Here is a 21,926-nt window from a genome sequence, read left to right on the forward strand (position 1 = left end):
CAAAAATATATATTCTTTCCACAATTTCAATTATGCAACTTCAGGTGCATAAATCATAATGAGCTTTTGGTACAAGTATCAATCATTTAAACTATGAGATACTCAAAAGCTATTATTGATTTAGGGCGATCCTTCAGGGATGCTCCATTTTCATTCCAAGATGAATCTTATCATCAATAATTCATAACAAGTATAAATAAATAAAACTTGTATATAAACTATGTGAATAAAAATTAATCACAGATATAATTAAAATATGAATTATAAAAATTTTAATTCATCAATACATACCTTAAATATTTCAAATGATATTTAAAAAAAACTTACTTGAAATAGAAGATTACAATCTTCAATATCATATGAACTTCGTGCACTCTATCTCTTATAAAGAGGGACCATCAGACTGTTGCCCGTAAAGATGTCTTATTTATCCATCAATGGTCAGACTCCTTGCTGTCAAAATTATGGACACGCAAATAAATACACTTCCTTTAAGTTGTGCCATAATTGCTCCTGCAGAGGCTACCTACTAACAAGTCATCTCTAGAATAAGTCTAAGAAATTGTATATTGCTACTTTAATAAAGCTACGGCCACCTACTAACAAGTCATTTGTAGAATAAGTCTAAGAAATTGCATGTTGTTACTTTAATAAAGCTACGGCTATTCCCTCATGCCATTTTTCATAAATTAATGTGCAAAAGTCATACTTTTTCCAACAACCCATTTTTAACTTTTATGCCAAGTTCCTTTTCTACCATATTTAATTAATGAATCTAGTCACAACTTTAAAGCTCGTGTTTGCCACTAAGTTGTGTTTGAAACAACTGGTTCTACGTTGACAAATCATGAGCAGCCACCATCATCATCATCATCACGTCTCGCTAGAAACCTGCAAAAAGTCACGTGACAGAAACAAAATTACTAAGCTTTTGCATAAATATGAATTTCTCATTTGCAGCAAATATAGACTTTTCAAGAGCTGTAATGTTTGACAGTGAGGCCGAGAAGTTTCTCCCCAGTCATGGCCGACAAAGAAGACCTGCTCCTTTTTATTTTATTATATATATATATATATATATTTTTCATATGTTGCCGACAAGCCTCACGCCTCTTGACTTTTCTTTTCATCTTCAACCAAAAGGTCAAGAACTGGGAGAGCAGGGCCTTCTTTGAATTCGATCTTGTGGGCAACACCGGTTTTTTTTCGATGATGGGCAGGCCTAGCTCGTAGTTTTCTCTGTTGATGTCCATGGCCAGGATCTTTCCGTCGTCAGGAATCGCTAAGGCTGTAGCGAGGAGGGAGTAGCCGGTGTAGACACCGATCTCCATGGTGTTCTTGGCATTGATGAGTTTGAGTAGCATGTTCAAGAACTGGCCTTCATCGGCTGAGGTGGTCATGATGTTCCATGGATGCTTGGCAGTCACCTCTCTAAGCTCCTTCATGGGTTCAGGCTCTCTCGGGTAGACACTGGTCTCCAATATATATTGGTAAAGAGCATCACTCTGCAAAAGGCTCTTGTGACCAACCTCCTGGTGCCTTCCGCTGCCATGCACAGCTTCTCCCTCCAACGTAAATCTCAATGGAAGCAGCTCGTACGCACGGGTCCTTCCTCCACATCATCAGCTCTTCACCGTCCAGACCAAGGTGGCATGAACCAGAGAGATCACAGCCGTGAACCACCGTCCATGCCTCTTCAAGACCACGCAAACCATCGGTCGCATGCACAAAGAACACCTCTGTTTCTGCTCACCAAAACAGAGAAACTTGCCCCACCATGAGCTCTACGCCGTCCTCCTCTCAACGCTGTACGCTTCAGCGAGATGGAGCTTTGACTAGCCTCTGAAAACAAAGGCTTGCATCATCGGAACATGGATCTGGATTTGGGCGGAAGAGTGAGTACAAGCAGCCATCCGAATCGAAATACGGGTCTGGGTACGGGTGTCTATGCCTAGATCGGAGGCCAGCACCACCACCGAGCTCTCATGGTTGAAAAATTAGGCGTTGGGTTTTTCACGCTTTTGATTCAGAGATATCATGCTGATAACGTGTTATAAACTGAATAAGAAAAGAGAGAATTTCAAAGATAGAGAGAGAATGATAGAGAGCCATTCTTTTTAATTCATATTATGAACTTAGAAACACCCATATATATAAAGGTATAAAAGTCTTAATTGACAACTACGACTTGGTCAATTACGACGACTAAATGTGGTCATACAATACAACATAGTTTACAACAATTTTGCATTTCTCGATAAAGACTATCGAGACCATCTCTCTATGACTCTAGCAGTCTCCTATACACACATACACACTTATATATGTATGTGGATGATATTGGAAAATGAAGACTGGTGTCTAATAGTGTAAATGTACTTTTTTATTTTTATTTTTTAAATGTATTTAAATATTTATAAAAAAATATCAATTCACTAATAGTTCATTCATTAATCATTAACTAAAAAAATAAAAAAATATATATATACAGTAACATTGGTCTCAACATTCTTGGCACCCCTATCATTTTCCTATATATACATCAAGAACCAACATATCACATCGATCTTACAACGTACGTGATATCAACCCAGACAACTCCCTCATGCAATATGAAAAATATTTATTACCCAGGTTCTTATCAATTTATTATAGGCAGCATAAAGTTTGAACCAATCTCCGAAATATGAGAGCATATGATCTGAAACGTACAGTCCCAAGGAGTTTGTCCTCGCCATCTAGAATTCGTTACTTGCAATTAATGTATTATCCTTAATTTGCTTCCTAACAAGCATTAGTAGTACAGCAACTAGGTTTTCCATGCAATGGATAGATCATAGGACAGCCAAAATGATCACAGATCAGCACAAATTAATATAAGGTGCTGCATGACTAAACTACCCTTGTTGAATATTACCAGTTTAAGCTTTCAAAAAGGGTAGAAGAAATTCAGGAGAGATCCACTACTGCCATGCTTGAAATGATGCAGTGTCACAAGCAAACTGATGTCTGCGATATGTGTTGGAAATTTAGATTTTTCAAATTCACTCTCCTAGGATCTAGGATCTAAGATCTACCCTTTATGAGAATAATAAGAAAAATAGAAAAATAATAACAACACAAAATATTTACGTAGAAACTCTTAAATAGGAGAAAAACCACAAGACCCAAAAAAGAAAATCTAATATGTGAAAAATTATTACAATTACATAATTTTTTTCCTTACTCCAAATACACCTACAAAACTTAATTCTTCACTAGCAAAACTTTAACTTTCTACCTAAAAAGGTCAACAGAGAAATTTAATTAAAGTAAAAAATTAATAGATAAGCTTTCAACTGTGGTACTTAACCATGAGACTGCTAAATCTCCTTTTAATAGGCCATGAGCTTTGCCTCTTCCTCACTTTCCACCGATGTGGAACTCCAAAGAGTAACACTCAATAATATGCTTGGTCAGGATGTGCACAGCCTGCATGAGGTCAAGAGTAGCATTAATTCCTGCGCAACCATTGTGAACAAAATAAGACAAAGCAACAAAGCTTAGGACGGAACTGATCAGACACGGAAATGGAGATTATGAAGTGATAAAAAAGCTTACATTCCTTACCAAAAACCACTTCCAAGGCCTTAATGGAAAGAGCTTTCCTACCCAAAGTAGAGAGAGAATCTAGGATTTGCTTTCCAAAAAATCCGTAAACGTAGGTTCTATACTAAACCATGTAAATCTGTGTGTCTCATTCTCTATTTACATTTCCTATATTAATATTATTTTACTATTTACTACCATGGATATACGTACGGGTACTGTTTTGACACTTCAAACCACTATCTTGGACTTTAGACCACATTTGCATTGAGGCCAAAATCATCATTGTATGGTGGGGATGACTCTTTCCTCAATTCCAAGCTCTAAGCAAATTTATGCATTAACAAAACAAGTGATATCGAGGAGTCAATAACCATAATAAGATCATGAATTTTATTCTTTTTTATTGAAAAGTAAAGATAAAATAATAGAAAAGTCAATGGACAATACAATGAAGTCTTTTATGGTATGTCGGACTAGTAATTTCTAAACGAAAAATATGATTAAACCTTAATCAGCAATCCCGCGCATAGTTTAGTCAAAGCAACTATAAATCAAATAATTAAAATTTTGCAATACGATATATTGAAACAAAAGTATAATTCAAATTTGCAAGTCCTCTAAGTATTACCACACAATATGAAAAGAAATATGAACCAATGACAACTCATGCAACCACGAGGCCTTCAACCTCGTGCGTCTATATATTTGTTTTAAAATTTTACAAATTTTTAAAACAAATATATATATATATGTATATATATATATATACATATATATATATATATATATATATATATATACATATATATATATATATATATATATATATATATATATATAAAGATAAAGAAATGAGCCACCAATAAGTGGCTGCATAATAATGGGTACTGGACTTCTTATGTAAGTCCCCTGTCCTATAAGTTTTTCATCTACACATGTAACGCCCCATATCCAAAGGGTCAGGGAATTTTTTTTTAGTACCTAAAATCATCTCCCATTGACATAATATATATACTCAAACTTCTCAATGACCCATAAAAATCATTATTTCAAATCAACTATCTCAATATAATTAATTTAAGATATCACAAAGTCTCAAAATAAACATTAACCTTCCAAAATACCCAATCAACAAAATCAAATTAAACTATTGAATAAAACTCTGCCAAAATCAAATGATCATCTTTGTACTTATTCCGCTATGCTCACATAGCGTTGACCATGTTTCCTATTCTTGATCCACAGCTGATAATATTCAAGATATCTGAAAATATTGTGGAAATAAATGATAACTTATCAATAACTCAATAAGCAAGGAACATATACTAATGTATAAACATGAGTTAGTAATAGAGTGTAGAACAAAACATGTTATCAAATATATTAGAGCGACAATTCACAAATAGCCATATTCAAAAGTCCTTAAACATAGAATAACTGAAACATCATCATATCAAAAAGGAATTCCATGTTTAACCCTTGTAGTAGAGTTGTGCAAATCTCTACGACCCACTAAGCAGAAATAAAATGCAAATCTGTTTTTTATTATTCTCGAAGATCTGAGTGTACAGATAAGAAATATCACGCAGAAAACCACTTTGTTTCCAATATAGGAGCACCAAAAATAGAGAAGTTGATACTAACCCAAACAGATGCCACATTTTTACACCCGTTATAAGGCCAGGGCAAAACAAAAACATAATGTCATGCTAGAGGTTTTAGATGTCACATCATATCATAACAAAGTACCTAACAGATTTTGAATCATCTTTCCATAATCATGCAAAATTTTTATATTTCATATTTGCTCTTTTATACAACTAAGAATTAAATGTCAAATATAGCTCATATCTACACTAGTCATAACAAAAATAATAATTTTTTTCTTTTTTTTTTTTTATACAGATTTTATGAGTAATGCAAATTAAATAACCGAGGTTGTTTTAAGTTTCTTCTCATAACAAAATATGCATATTTTTCATAAAATTAACCTCAGTCCATTTCCTTTTATGTAAAGCCTAGCATATGAGTTCTGCTTACTTGACTCTTGCATTGAATTATCTAAGCCTTCAGTCCAACTTCTAATAATGTCAAAATCTAAACTAGAACACATTTATAAAAGTATTAATAAGAACACATTTATAAAAGTATTAATAACCCAATCAAGCATAATACTAACTTTGCCAACGAAGCTCAAACAAGCACACAACTAGCTTTACAAACAAAATCCATAACTTGAGTTACAAATTCAACATGCACAAATCCATCACAACATTCAAAGAATATCACTACTTCCCAAAAATTAACCAATCCTCCTCGTATTCGCTAAACTATTTATCACAAGTTCACTACTATTCACAAACTCATTACCGACATGTTATACAAACACTCTACATATTCAAAAAAATAATTACACTTGACTTTCCAAACTAATAAACAACAATACTTACCCTCAACACGTCAAACCAACATGCCCAAATAACCAAACAGACACTGTTAGGTCTTCTCCGGCCACAATACTATGAACCCGAGACTCCCAATATGTCAAACAACCAAGAATCCCACAAACCAACATATCAAGCAATCAAACAACCCCTACTTACTTCTCACATATCAAACAAACACAAATAGCCCACAGTTACAACATGTCCAATACAAATAGTCCACAGTCAATTCCTTGCTCAGTCCCCAACATCACATCAAGAGAACTACCACAAACCAACCCACCATGACTTTACATAATTTACAAATCTACCATATAAAACAGATACTTAGGCCTTGTTTGGATAGTGAACGTGTTTCATCTCATCTCATCATTACAACTTTTTCAAATTTCTACACTAATAATAAATAATTCAACTTTTTCAAATCTAAAAAACTAATAATATTAAAAAATAATAATCTAATAATATTTTATTTAACTTTCATCTTAACTTATCTCATCTGAACTCACTATCCAAGCAGCACTTTAAATTTCCAACAACCACCAAGATCAATTGTATAGCACTCTGTTAGGCTCTCCCATACACTTGGCCAGCGTTTAACAATAAGAGTTTTCCCAACCACCGATTACAATAGTCCACACAAGCAACAATCACAACACAAAATTGATAGTTAACACAATACATGAATTTCTAGAAACCAAGTGTCAGTTATACCTTTGTGATTTTGACAAACATGAGTAACCCTTAAATGTGATGGAGATGCTGCTGGGTTGTTTTGAAAATAGGGATGTTATGTGTGATGGAGGTTAGCAGCAGTTTGGTCCTTTTGTGAGTGATGGCATGGGTGTTTGTCCTGGTCTAAGGTGGAGTTAGGTGGTCTTGCCGTGCATGGAGTGAAGGAGAATAGGGCTAGGGAAGATAGTTTCTATAGTAGTTGGTGCTCTGTTCATAGGGGTGGATTGCAATGGCTTGAGGATGGCATACAGCAAGGCTGGACAGGGCATGCTCGGCAAATAGTAGTATGTGGCCGCAACATGAGGCAAAAAGAACTTAAGATAGAATATCAGAGAGACAGAGAGAGATATAGAGATCTAAGAGGGAGAAATAGAGGAGTTGAAACACAAGAGGTAAGGGGAGCTTGTTGATCTAGTCTTAAGATCATAGGGCATGAAGGCTGGCTTTGATGGAGCTAGAAGATGATGGCACTGCAGAAAAGGGCAGTACAGCCCAATTTGAATAGAGAAGAGAATGATCGGTTAAGGAAGAGAGAGAGATATAGACAGAGAAATTAGGAATGAGGCTTAACGGCCGACAAGGTAGAGGCTAATGGCGTAGGGAGGAGTGTCGAACCTATGGGGGGGAGAGAGAGAGAACTTGTGGGTTATGGATCACAAAGAGAGATAAAGCGGTTATAGAGGTAAGGCACACTATGGGTGTGAAATGGGGGAACATGACGTGTGCAGTAGAGAAAGAAGAAGAAACTGATGGGGAAGGAGAGTACTAAAAGGGAAAGTTTATTTACCTAACGACGTTGTTTCTTCAAGTGCTTGGCATCTTCAAGGTTGGGCCTAGGTGTTACACCATGGGGTTTAGTTTCTATATTTCTTGTCCTGTGGTTGTTATGCCTTCCACTTTTGGCTTACATGGTCTTTTTTCCCTTTCTTGGTTGTGTGTTCCACATTGTTGTGTAAATCAATTTTGCTATTGTAGGGCTTGAATACTAAACTCAATGGTGGTGTTACTTTATTCTCTCTATCAAGCAAAGAATTACCTGCAAAGTGAGTTGTTAGACTTGATCGACTCCTATTATGAGCAGGACATAGGAGATATCCTGTTGCATGGGTGCTCGACTCAAGCGCACAATATGATTGGCCTAGAATGTAGGGGTTAACCCGTAGTGCAGGTCCCTTATGTGACGAATAGGTAAAGCTTTGTCTGCCCAACGAGGAGTTTAGCAATTACCCCGTGGCATGACTGCTTAACTCCAGTGCTACGTGCGACTAGCAGGGAATTCAAGAGTTACCTAATAGTGCAAGTGCTTGACTAAAACACTTAATGCGATTGGCGGAGAACTCAAGAATTACCCTATGGCATTAGTGCTCGACTCAAGCAATTAATACAATTGGTGGGAGACTCAAGAGTAACCTTGTAACACGAGTGCTTGACTCGAGCACTTATTGTGATTGGCAAGAAAATTGGGAGTTATCCTACAAAGTGAATACTTGACTTGAGTGCTTAATGTGATTGACAATGAACTCGGGAGTTACCCCACCTTGCAAGTGCTTGACTCGAGTGCCTAATGTTCGTTAATCGCCATGTTTTAAAAGAGACCATGTACACCAAAATTATCAGTATTAACATACCATTACAAATGCAAAAGTCTTACTAGACATAATACTTATTCAAGAGTTCTAGATTCCATGGGTTTGGAAGCCTTTTCCCATTCATGTCATTTAGATTATATATTCCTATTCTCGGATCTCCTTTCGTTGTATTCTACCACCTTTCTTTGATACTTGGTGACTCTCATTTTTACTAACTTCTTTCGTGTGATATCCTATATGATATAGATAAAGATATGTGATGTATAGAATCTCACATTACTTAAGAATGAAAAGTTTTTGTTCTTTATAATATTCTAATAAAACTCTAATTATATTATTAACTAGTCATTTTAAAATATAAACCATGTAATTTAGACCTTCCATTAGGGTGTTATAAATAGTATCATAACCTATCTCAATCAAAAATATAAGACTTAAATCGTGCTATCTATGATAAACTAGCCAGATGAGAATGTCAAAAATTTAAGATAATAGATTGTAATACCCCATATGAAAATGATAAGGATCGATGGTGTATGTAATCCCACTTTGCTAAAAAATGAAAAATTTTTACTCTTTACAATATTCTAATAGGATCCAATTATATTATTGACTAGTCCTTTTAGAGCATAAGTCCTGTGATTTAGACCTTCTATTGAGATGTTACACTTTGCTCCTCCGACAAGTCCAAGTCTCCTTCTAAGTTCTTCTTGTTTGCTTCCTCACCAAGCACTTCACCAGTTCACCCAATGACTAGGTATATCAATCTCCATAGGAATCACTGTCTCGGTTCCGAACGCTAAGGCACAAGTCTCTTGGCCCAAGATCTCTTATGGCCGCCTAAACTTTCCTTGATAATGCAAAATGTCTTACTGGTTTCCTCGTATCTTCATCAGTACCAGGTGTTGGAACAATTTTGAACAACCCTAGTAGCGTTCCCAGCCTCTAGTGAATGTTACCTATAGCCTCTGGTGTGCAAAACAGAATAAAGCATGATCAGATGATCCCAATAGTGGATATCTCCAATACCTAAGTCTGGGAATGATCAAAGGATATATATATATTATATTAGCTAAACCTAATTTCTAACACGTACCTGATTGGGTGTTCATAGAAATCAGAGTGTACTTCAAGAAAAAGGGCTCCGGTTAGAGTATAACACGAAGGGCTGGATGTCCTTACGCCGTAAGTAGCTCAATAGTCCCTTGATTTAGATTTAAAAAGCTTGTGAGAAATTCTCACACGTTTATAGGACATACAATTTTTTAAGTGAATTAGAGAAAACTTTTTTAAAATCCTTCGGTTGACAAATCAGACACATTTTCCCACGAATGATTTCATCATTATTTTCATTTTGGATAAGATTTCCAGTAATACAGTGATTGTTCGGTATATCAATATAGTTGGTTATAGCAAATTAAGCTCTCTATAGGCCTGTCCAATACCATAAGGAATGAGTTCTAAAACCAAAACACTGTACGTTTCTATATCCAATCAAAAGTATATTTAAACATGAAATGTTATAAATGCAAGGTAACATTGTGCACGACAGAGATACCTATAAACTGCAAATAGGATGTCAGAACATAACATAACAGAGAATAAATCATAGACTAACAGAAAAAAGGACTAGTGAGATTTATATCCTGTAATAAACTAACCTCCATCCTTAATTAATAAAAAAGTAATATTACGTATAGTCATTTTTATATATTTTCTATATACTTTATTGATATAATTAATTAGATTAATTCTTTTAATACATAACCAATTACATCACTAAAATACATGAAAAAACATATAAAAACAATTGCATATAAAACTTTTATTAATGAAAATGATCATTCTATACATCAAAGGCAATCTACAATTTTGGAAACATGGAATATTGTTCCCATGAAGCATTAACGCCTGGCCTTCATTGCGCTATTTTTATTAATAAATTAAAATTAAATAATATGTCATTAAATTAAAGTTATAAAATGAAAAGTAGTCTATAATTAGTAGCAAGGGGACTCATGCAGTTTTACCAATTCAAGCTATTGCCAAAACAAATTTATAAAACTTAACCTATTTACTTATTATTATTATTATTATTATTTATTTTTATTGCTAGACGCCAACATTTATTACTGAAAAAATGGTAGCAAAAGCCTAAAACTCCGTTTAATTATACAGATAGAATGAGATTAGATTTAAAAAAAAAATTAAATAAAATATTATTATAATATTAATATTAATATTATTTTAAGATTTTAAAAAATTAAATTATTTATTATATTTTATGTAAAAATTTATAAGAGCTCTGCTACAGGTACCCGCCGATGGGTACCTTTTGTGGAATCAGTGACGTGGCACGTCAGCAGATGCAGATAAGAACAACAGGCCTTTTACTCTTTTTTTCTTTTCGAAAAATGATTGATGCAACCGCAAGCACAGATTCCTCCTTCCCAGTTCTTTCCCCACGAGACTTCGTCTGATGCTTCTTCAGTTTATCTAATCTTCTCCATCGATGACATCTAAGGCTTCTCCAGTTCCTATTGTCTTCTCCGTCGACGATCCCCATCCCCCACGATTGTCAAAGACGACAAACAAAACAGCCCACGAAGCCCCAAATCAAGGACAGCATCATCGTCCAAATACATCGAGGGTCCCCTTGTCGGGCCTCTCACCCTCTAATCCCCAAGTCAATCCTACACCCAATACCATTGATAATGCTTACAGGTACAGTCCAAGAAGAAAAATCAGGATCATAACAAATAATGAAAAAAGCAACGTCTTCGATCCTCCAAATATACTATAATCTATCCAAAAGTAAATGATGAGCTTCTTCCTTTTTTTTTTTCGGTTTTGTTTGGCCTTTTTGCTGGTTTCAGCGTCGGCTAAAATTATTCAGAATTTGAAATGCACAAAGTCAAAGTGCTACGACCCAGATGAGCACTGATGACAGTCCAGAAGCTTTTGAACTTGAGTTTTCAAGTCATCGCTTGGGTTGTTGTCGAACTGCTTGTTCTGTTGCAGATGTCACTGCTTGCAGCAGCATCGACGCCTGGTTGGCTTCTCACTTAAAGTGCCCAGTTTTTCAGACCAACCTAGTTTCGGAACTCAGAGAAGACCCAAGTGTCATTCTGCGTGAATCTAGCCTTCTTCTAGACCCGAAGGCGACGACGACGATGACCAATTTTCTTTGCTCTGTTTTTTTCGTTCTTATTGTTCGTAATGATGAAACTTTCCCTCCCTCTGAGCGTTTCCCTCCTCCTGAACGACGATCCTCTTTTTTTTTTTAATAAATTGTCTGAGGGAAATATTAGAAGAAGATGAAGCCGATTTTAGAAAATAGAAGAAGGAGATGAAATGGACGTTCAATCCGTGTTCTGTGCCCTAATCTCATCTGAAGGGGGAAGGAGAATCGATGAAGGAGAAATTCTGAAGGGGGAAAAGGCAACGAAGAAGGAGAATCGATGAAGGAAAACTGTTACTGCTACGCACCGTTTCATTCATTTGTATCCACGTGGAGCCGTGTACGCGGGGTGTCCCCTTCAGCGTGTGCAAATAGCATTTTTCTACTTTCTATACCATTATAGGCTCTTCTCTACAAAAATAAATAAGCTGAAGAATGGCTAATGAAATTCTTGCAGCAGGTGATTCGATGTCTTTATGGGACAACTTAGTTCTTGAGGTCAAGATATTACAAGAAAAATAGATTTTTATGATTAAAATCTTATAATTACAGTGACTATTTTTTACTAAATACGTTTTCTTCAAAAAGTCTTTTATTATTATAAAATTTTGATCGTAAAAATTCATTTTCCTTAGTGTGAGAATATGATAAAGTTGATACCAAAATATTTAATTCAACGTAAGGGATGGATGGCCAATGAAGCGGCTCATATTTTAGCAAATTATGTCTAGCATCTAGATGGCTAATGAAGCAGTTTAATGAAATTCTTTTTCCGAGTATATCTCACAAATTATTTGATCTGAATTGTAAGTGGAGTTGGCTTTGAATAAAAGAAGTATCTCTTTATCAATAATAATAATAATAATAATAATAATAAGCTAAAGAAATCGTCAAATCGGCATTTTGAAGGAGCAGGAGGGGATATATTTTGAATCACTGTGATAATCAAGCCTAGGTTCCTTTTTATGTTGGAATAATTTCCAACTTTTCTTCCTAACTTGAGAAGATCTAGAAGAAGCTACTAGGTAATTGTGGGCATTTATATGCCCAAGTGCAAAAGAGATACAGTCAGTGCTGGTACATATATAGCAGTTTCACCAAGGATTTCCTCCACAGCATGCACCTGTGTCTGATCATATTTTCGCCAAGCATCATTAGAAGGAACTACGATGATCTATATCTCTTTTCCAAGAACTTTCACCGGATGCATAAGTTTTCTATATCGATGTGCCCTATAAACATTGCGAAAGTACTCGGAATTAGGCCGATCAGTAATCGAGGTTACCCAGAATGATTTTACTTACCCTAAGAATTCCCAAAAGAAGGCTGTGAAGAACTTTATTACCTGCCCTTATTGCTATTCTGAGAGAATTAACAAGATATATACGTAAGGTAAGTTTCTGATCAAAAGCTATATCGATCTTTGTATAGCTAGCTGTTCTCTATAAATCGATACAGCCTATTAAAAGCCCGAACTATGATGATCAAATGATTTTACATAGCCCATAGAATTAACTATTCTAGCTCCCAAGCTAAGAGATAAGAGGGAGTTTGGATGCTTAATTACTTTCATGTAGCTTTGTTTAGCGAGAGAGAGAGAGAGGGATTGTTACCTTCTAGAAGCCTATTTGTGAGAGTCTCACATATCTTGATGGATCTTAGGTCAAAACAACGAACAGAACTTTTTGAGTCACAAAAACAAACATAAATATCGTGAGAGATCATTTCATAACCCTCAAAAGCCTTGTCGTCTGATGAAGTCTTTATCTCCTTGGCAGATCCCTTCATGCATATGCTTCTTTGGTTCAAACTTCAAACAACTCTTCATGATAGCCCTTTTGGAAGGAAAAAAATAGTAAGAGACAATTAGAAGCTGGTCAGTCTTCAAAAACCTACTTACTGGGATCCCTTTAAGGGAGCCAAGATGGCATTCACCTGCAACTGCATCTGCACCTGTTAATCAGCTCATCTCCCCATGTATATAGCTTTTGCCATGCTTTTTTAAAGCTCGCTTGCTTTTTGAAATTTTTATGCACGAGAGAGAGAGAGAGAGTGAAAGTGCAGGTGCAGGTGCAAATGCAGATAAAGGCAACATGTTGGCATAATCCTGTCACAGGTCCCAAGTCCCACAAGCTAGCATTGGTGATACTCCCTCAGTGGCAGGAGGATTTATAGAAACTAGAGTGGTAGGCTGGTCACTGGTAGTGTTAAGAGGGTAGCGAGTCCAGAGACTCTCGATCGGGCTTGGATCATCTGCGTAGGCCGCACATATCCCCGTATTTCAAATGACACAAAAGTGAAAAAAAAAAAAAAAAAAGCATTAAAAAAGGAAAAAAAGCATTAAGTGGTTTTCTGTCGAGCTCAGATTTTCGGTGATGCTGTTATTGCTCGATAAGGATTTGACGACGACTGTTGCCTATCTTCACTGTCAAAAGTACATTCGTATCCTGTTTCATGGCCACAAACCAGCGGGCCCTGGATCACGTGATGGACAGCCACAAAACACGTGGGATTTGATGTCTCCACTAATGGAAGAGTGCCACTTGTCTCAAATATGACAATCCCACCTGAAATGGACCGTGCGTCCACGTGGTGTAGTCTCCGTGTAGGTGAGATGGGAAAGGGTATGGGAATTGGATTTGCATGGGTTTTGAAATTGAAAATTGCATAAAGGAGGAATATAATCTTGAAATGTAAAGCATTTAACAATTATCTCCAGCAGTCTGATGGTCGGGTAGGTACAACAAAATAGTCTGGCAGTGGGACCTCAAGTTAGCCCGAAACAGGAGTAGAGTTGCATGAGTATTGATACGGTTACTGTCTATTATTACTCATTTACTATTTAAGTGGAATTTAAATTTTTTTATTTTTTTAAGTATTTTCTTAACATCCATTATTATTAAAAAAATTTTAAAAATATATAATTTTATTAATACTTACTTTCTTAATTATTAAATAAAATTAAAAAATTAAAAAAAATAAAATTAAAAAAAAGTAATAGATGATTAGTAGTAGAATAGTAACTCTATCATTTTCTAGCATTAAAAATATGGTTCAAAAATATGAATATTTGATTTCGACTTAAAAGGCTGTGTTTGGCTACGTATAAATATAAAGTTACTTATTAATCGGTATATTAATATTGATTTTTTTATATTTAATATTTAAATTAATATTATTTTTAATAAAATCTATTTTTTAACCAATAATATTAGATTGATGTACATATTAATACGCAGTTATATTTACAACTAGATTTTTTCGTATTTGGGTGTTGAAAATACTTTAATACTTCTCATCATACTTCACTACTATTAATTATTTCATTATTACTTTTCAGCTACTTTTTAATACTATTCATGACTTTTTACTACTATTTAATATTCTATTGTTACTTTTCACTTATTTTTTCACTATTATTTACAACATACTTTAACACTTTTCAATACACAAACCCCCCCTAAATCTAATATCTTATTATTGGAGTTGTTGTCTGACCGACTTTATTTTGACTCCGATATATCAATTCTGAATTTGAGTTTGACCTCCGACTCTTACTTCAACATTGCTAAATAAGATTAATTCGAATTATTTTAAGGAGTAAAATTTTCAATAGACCGGATCTCTGTTCATCTTATAGTTCACGTCACTTTATTGTTTGCACTTCTACGTCATTTGAAATGCTATTAGAGTCTCTTAGAAAATTCAACGTTTCAAAATCAAAAGATCTATATAGTTTCTCTAAGAAAATGAAGAGAGGGAGGAGAGTTCTTATCTTTTTCTAGACTTTTTCACACACACAAAATTAATGTACATACTATTATTTAAAGAGTTTTCACACCTAGAATTTAATTAACTTCTCTAAATATGTGGAAGTTAAATTACCTCCCTAGAGTAGTGATAGTGGAGGAGAGTCAATAAATAACATCTCTATCCATGTGGACACAACTTGGTCATGGGATTTACCCATTATCAACATCTCTCACTTGTCCATAATGGGTGCTATGTCCATTAACAATTTCTTTATGTTCTCTCAATCAATAATCTCTCATACAAAACATGAAGCGTGAGATTTGATGAGAAGATAAAAGGTAGGAGTACTATATTAAGTCACCATCATATTAACATAGTATATCACTCATTATATCGCGTCTATGCCCCAGATTATTTAATTTCACTACATCAAGTGTCCTTTGTGACACCCCCAAATTTCCGTTTGGGATTGGACGAACATTTGAAGCGTTGAGACATGCAACACAAGGTTACCTGCCCTCGTTCATGACATATAAGATGCAATATTCCTAACATGCATCTAACGTTATGCAATATTCACAGCGGATAAATTTTTCTTTAGCAATACTATGCACCAAATTGAAAATATCTCAAATGCTTCAAACATACTTCATCTATAAAGACTCATTGAACAACTAAGATCATAACAATAGTCCAAAATGCTTATGATCCAAAAAGTACTGGAGATGCAACTCCATCGTACAAGTAGTAATTTATGTTAACTACTATATTAACATTGACGTCGTATCGTCGTTCAGTCAACTGTGTCTAGTTGGTCAGTTCCTGATTCTCCTTCAGGTTCTATAACAAGATCTACCATTCGGGAGGAATGGTAGTTGGGACTACCACAGTGAGATTTGATTACAAATCTCAGTAAATTAATAACAACTTCCACACAGGCGAATGATGCATAGATGACAGTAAAAGCATGAATGTATAATTAAATTCATAAGTAATTAAAGCATAACTTGATGTACAACATAGCATAATTGACATAATTTAAATTGAAACATGAACTGAACATGACTTGACATGAACTTGATCTGAAACTTGTCTTAACATGAACTTGTTCTGAAACTTGACTTAACATGAAAAATACATACTCCACAGTTGTTGTGACCCCATGTACATAGTATAATTGACATAACTTAAATTGAAACGTAAACTGAACTTGACTTGACATGAACTTGATCTGAAACTTGACTTATCATGAACTTGTTCTGAAACTTGACTTAACATGAAAAATACATACTCCACAGTTGTTGTGGCCCCATGTATTTTACACATCGCAATGCAGTTAAATATATACTCCACAGTCGTTGTGACCCCATGTATTCTACGTGTAAATACATACTCTACAGTTGTTGTGGCCCCATGTATTCTACACGTCACAATGCAGTTAAATACATACTCCACAGTTGTTGTGGCCTCATGTATTCTACGCGTCACAATGCAGTTAAATACATACTCCACAATTGTTGTGGCTCCATGTATTCTACGTGTCACAATTGTTGTGTCTCACGTAGTGTATGCGTCACAATTGCTATGACCCCATACTTCGTGTGCCACAGTTGTTGTGGACCCCACGAAACTGAATGTAACTCAAGATGAAACGTGACTGGAATACGAAAAGACTGAAGCCCTGACGTAACATAACGTGACTTGAACATAACTTGAAATACATTACCAACTTGAGATAGAAACATTTTGTAACATGGCATAACATATAATAGACAACCTATTTAATATGATATACTTGCAACAGTGAATATTACATGACTTGACATATATGTAATAGATGTCATACTTAGCATGATGTACTTGTAATGTACAGTAATACATGACAGAATATATTATGTAACAGATAAAAACTGATGACAGAATAAATTCTGTATAACAGACAATTACATGATGACTTGGCATGGCATGACATATATGATAACACACATACTTACACTGCAGTTCCTTTACTTAGCACACATACAAAGTAAATTGCTAGTAAGTTAAAAGCTAACTTACCTCGATCTTCTCATTTCTTATAAAACCTCAAGGGCGATCACGAGAAACTCTAATTAGTGATTCTAAAAGTTAGCACTAAATCACTAATAATTTGAAATATGTAAAATACTAACTTAAAGAGTAAAATTTCCGTTTTACTCTCTACATGTAGGAAAATGACCGTTTTACCCATAACTTAAGGATTTTGCATACAAATTCCAAAAGTCACTAAAATTTATATGTTTCATGTAAATTTTATCCTCAACTCAAATATCAATTTAGAAAAATTTAAAACTAATCACCACTATAGAAACCCTATAGGGCCGAAATTCCCATATGCTATTTCCATTGATTTTTGTTTCTAACTTGTTTTGATTAACCTTTTGATCTATGACTTATAAAGATGTGATATTCAAACCAAACCATTACATGGTTTAAAAAGATGTCTTAAAATATATATAAGTTTCTAATTCAAGATCACATGGTTAAACATTAACCAAAACATAAATTGAGCCAATAACATCCACACTTTGGCCTATCCGAATATCTCTTTGCATAAAATTTCATATCTTTAAAAATAACATCAAATATGTTTAAAATAATAATATACCATGTATATAAGATGCTTAGGATCCTCCAATAAAATTATCAAAGTCATTGGAATAGGTTTAGACCACCAAAGAGTTAAACTTTCTCAAAACAGAAACTGTTTTTCCTCTTCCAGTTTCTAAGTTTCTAAATCTAAGAAAATCTTTCATCAAAACCTTTAATCATGCAAACATCCTCAACCAATAATCATATACACATGTTAAAAATACTCCATAAAACTTTTGGACCAATATCTATCCATTAGCTTGGTCAAAAACTCAAAACTATAACATATTCTTCAGTTTATCTCTCAGAATGACCTTTCTATAGTTTATACAATATTTGACTGACGAAATGATCTTCAAATGGGATAAATAAAATATCCACGTAAACTAGAATAAAAAAAGAACAACGTATATGAAGGAGATTTTATGATAAAACACTTACAAAAGCTTCTCAATGACTGTGCAAAAGAACTCCTAAAAGCTGTCCGAGAGAGAGTGTTTGGTATTCTTTTAATGGAAATTGTAAATGAAGATAATTTCGTGGGGGGTGGCTGGAGATACTTATGGATGAGATATGGAAGAGATGAGGCTGGAGTGAGAGTTGAGTGTAGGTCTCTCTTACCTAGAGTGAGAGTTAAGTATAGGACTCTCTTACCAGATAATATCTACAAAAATCATCTCAAGATATTTTTTACCCAATAATATCCACGAAATTAGCTTAAGATATTTTTATCTAATAATATCCACAAAATTAACTTAAGATATTTTTATCCAATAATATCCACAATTTTGAATCGACATTTCGTCCGAAAATATGAAAAAGTGTTATTGTGCCATAAGACCTTAAATGATCCTCCGAGTCTTATGGCACAAATCATAATACATTTTGACACTTTTAACTATCTCCAATAATCAAAAACACACTTCTGATACCATAGTAAATAATGACACTAACTATATAGTTAGACTAAAACCTATACGATTAATGGATTCTTGAAAACTTATGAAGTCTTCACGAGGTTCCTAAAGCTGATAGAAATTTTACAATTGAATTTCTACCGGGCTGTTACAATCTCCCCTTCTAAAAAAAAGATTTCGTCCTCGAAATCGAAGTAGGTAAGAAATAATAAGTTAAGGAATAGGTATTGCTTACCAACCTATTGTCTATTCCGTATATATCTACCTTTGAGATTATGTCATTTTTTTTTTAACTCTCTTACTTTAACCAACAATTATATTATACTTCTTTCCAAGGTTGGCCAAGTTGTATTGACATACTCTCTAAACCTAAACTTCAAGTAAATAAGCTTCCGAAACTCTGCCTTAGAAAAACATAGGCAGTATTCTTTAAGTGTTCTTGTAAATACCATAGTTAGTAGAGAATTCATCAAAAATTAAGCCGTTAACTTTTAACAAAAGCGGTGGCCCTCTGTTTTAGACCAGACAACTCTGATCCGCATGATTTTTATAGGTCTTCTGTAGCTGTCAGGCGCCGCATAGCTATGACACTACTTGCTCTTTTGTAGTTATCAGGCGTCGCAGCTATGATACTACATTGCTCTTGTCTCTTGTAGAGAAATGCTTCACGAGAGATGATTCGTCATAATTTTCTCTATAAAAGAATTATTCAGTTCATCTTCTTTCGCATCTCATCTTCTTCACTTTTATGATATTAGTCTACATTCTTACTCTGCAATCTCTTTCTGCTTTCTCACTTTGCAATGGCTCAACAATCTTCTCATTACCAATATATGAGGTATTCTGCACCTCGTTCACCAGTTGTTTCTGCTTCTTCCATAGGTGCTATAATGCAATCCAATAATGATCTGACTAATAAGTCAGATAATGAAATTATCTACGAGCTTGTGAGTCTTGGTACCCGATACTCATCAACTCTTGTCGCATATTCTCAGCGACTGCAATCCAGGATTGGTGGGGTTGACAAACTCCACGATAATATTTCTATCCTTCAGAGGCTTCTTATAGTCATGAAGATAGAAGCACTAAAGCGAGAGAACAGAGATTTAAAATCTTTGTTTAACTCTTCTTTTCGAGTGGCTACTCCTTTAGATAGGAAAGGCATGCAGATTTTTGAAAAACAAGAGCGTTTAAAGATTGAGGCAAAGAGCCTCAAATTTCTGTAATTTTGTTTTGTGATAATAAAATAATACTTCACAAATATTCATATTTTTGTTTCTATCTTCTGGTAGATATTTTATGTGCTCCATTTTATTTCTTTAAGGGATTTTCATATATATGACATGATCCAATGACTCATATAAATATGCATTTAATCATGCATATCCAAACTCTCGGTAATATTCAAGTTAATAAAAACCTCAAGGAGTTCTACTGGTCTAGGACTAACTTACTTCTTTATAATCACAACAATCAGTCTTCTTCCTAGGTGGTACTTCGATAACTGACCAGTTAATAACTTAAACTTGAGACTTTCTCTCTTATGATTGTCATAACTCTTCTATCCATCATGAGTTATCAATTATTCTAACTCTAAATGATTTGTTCCTAATGTTCACATAAATCTTCAAGACCAAGATTTTACTCTCCATATAATAGTTTTCAAAAGAAGATCGATCTATGTATCTATAAAGATAGTGCTTTGCCAGAAATCATTTACTGGCGGCGTGGTAATACTATTATCATAAATGAATCCTACTAAGGCTAGAGCTTCTCCTAATCAAATTACTCTTCCAAACACAATTTTTATTGTATTATCAGAATAAAAATAATTCTCCAAATATGTGGAATACCATTCATCAATCCTAAATATCCTTTCTCAGATTACTAAAAGGTATTCTATATCTACATTGGTATGAATAATAATACTTCTGATGAAAATTGTTACTCTTACCACTAGGGTAACAATTCAGCTTCCAAGCTGAATTCTCAAGCACTACCACAATTAATAGAAACAATGACTCTTTTGAATCAAACAATGTACAATTTACCAACCCCAATGACTTGACCTACTCCAAAATAACAACAATGCAATACTACCATCAATTGCAATCAGATCAACCTTAACTATGTTTAACCACATATAGGTCCTAGTAAAATACCAGTGACGATACTAGCTCTTGCAATTCTTGGGGCGCCAGCATCTACGTCTCTCTGAGTGACAGCATATACTCTAATGGGTATGTGCACTAACCGTAGTTGTGGATGTCTAAACACATTGGTCAGCAAACTTATCACCTCAACTAATCCTTCATCCATCGGGAAATTCTGATCCTCTTGATTGTTATCTCCCTTAGGATTTCGAGGTATTCTACCATGAGTCATATGTCCTTTCTTGAAACACACAAATATATGTATTAAAACCACATACTACCTTTCATACCTTAAGAAATTCAAGCCTACTGACGACTAAAATTTCAAGCATAATGTTTGGTGCATTTCCTAAGGACATGTGGATTTACTGCCCAGAGACGTATTGCTCTGATACCACCCTGTGACGCCCCCAAATTTCTGTTTGGGATTAGACGGATATTTGAAGTGTCGAGACATGCAACACAAGGTTACCTGCCCCCGTTCATGACATATAAGATGCAATGTTCCTAACATACATCTAACATTATGCAATATTCGCAGCGGATAAATTTTTTCTTTAGCAATACTATGCACCAAATTGAAAATATCCCAAATGCTTAAAACATACTTCATATATAAAGACCCATTGAACAACTAAGATCATAACAATAGTCCAAAATGCTTATGATCCAAAAAGTACTGGAGATGCAACTCCATCGTACAAGTAATAATTTACTTTAACTACTATATTAACATTGACGTCGCATCGTCGCTCAGTCAACTGTGTCTAGTTGGTCAGCTCCTGATTCTCCTTCAGGTCCTGTAACAAGATCTACCATTCGGGAAGAATGGTAGTTGGGACTACCACAGAGAGATTTGATTACAAATCTCAGTAAATTAACAACAACTTCCACCCAGGCGAATGATGCATGGATGACAGTAAAAGTATGAA

General features: G+C 34.6%; 1 long non-coding RNA gene and 1 pseudogene across 3 annotated transcripts; both read right to left on the reverse strand.

Annotated features, from left to right (window-relative positions):
- Window positions 1–929: 929 nt before the first annotated feature.
- On the reverse strand, window positions 930–1,619 carry LOC122293959 (annotated as a pseudogene).
- A 1,544-nt stretch (window positions 1,620–3,163) lies between these two features.
- Window positions 3,164–13,811, reverse strand: LOC122293200. 3 transcript variants are annotated; one of them, XR_006237198.1, is made up of 2 exons: window positions 13,154–13,811; window positions 3,164–3,471 (listed from the first exon to the last, which is right to left on the reverse strand). It is a non-coding gene; the product is annotated as an uncharacterized LOC122293200 (long non-coding RNA). The 3 variants fall into 3 exon arrangements; XR_006237197.1 differs by lacking the exon at window positions 3,164–3,471 and adding an exon at window positions 12,394–12,772; XR_006237199.1 differs by lacking the exon at window positions 3,164–3,471 and adding an exon at window positions 12,394–12,902.
- Between the last annotated feature and the right edge of the window lie 8,115 nt (window positions 13,812–21,926).

The sequence above is a fragment of the Carya illinoinensis genome, chromosome 14 (genome assembly GCF_018687715.1).
Source record: "Carya illinoinensis cultivar Pawnee chromosome 14, C.illinoinensisPawnee_v1, whole genome shotgun sequence".
Taxonomy (NCBI): Eukaryota; Viridiplantae; Streptophyta; class Magnoliopsida; order Fagales; family Juglandaceae; genus Carya; species Carya illinoinensis.